The 381-nt window shown below is 42.5% G+C and overlaps 1 protein-coding gene across 1 annotated transcript in view; it reads right to left on the bottom strand.

Annotated features, from left to right (window-relative positions):
• LOC107655111 (integrin beta-8-like) overlaps positions 1 to 381 on the bottom strand; it is a 35,872-nt gene that overhangs the window by 14,806 nt on the left and 20,685 nt on the right. The window lies entirely within an intron of this gene.

Below are 381 nucleotides of genomic sequence, written 5' to 3' on the forward strand. Positions count from 1 at the left end.
AAATAAAATAAAATAAAATAAAATAAAATAATTTCCATGTTACTTTTTTGGTCTTGACAGCTACTGGTCACCATGAACTTTCATTGCATGAAAATATCTCTTTTTAAAATGAGAGAAAATTAAAATCATACGGTTTTGAGCAACATGCAGGTGAGCAAACATTATTTTTGGCCGAGCTAGTCTTATAATTTGAGCACTTTTCATATCAAAGCCAGCATCTCTGTGCACCGTGCTGAAAACAGACGTACTGTTTGTTTGGGCCGAACACCGGAGCACTTCGTGTTTCCAGAGACAGTGGATCCGTCGGGGCAGAGGGCCGTGACGCTCACCCGGAAGCGCTGAGCCTGGCTGTCCTCCAGCCCGATATGCACATCCACATCC

The sequence above is a fragment of the Sinocyclocheilus anshuiensis genome, unplaced genomic scaffold (genome assembly GCF_001515605.1).
Source record: "Sinocyclocheilus anshuiensis isolate Anshui unplaced genomic scaffold, SAMN03320099.WGS_v1.1 scaffold515, whole genome shotgun sequence".
In the NCBI taxonomy this organism is placed as follows: Eukaryota; Metazoa; Chordata; class Actinopteri; order Cypriniformes; family Cyprinidae; genus Sinocyclocheilus; species Sinocyclocheilus anshuiensis.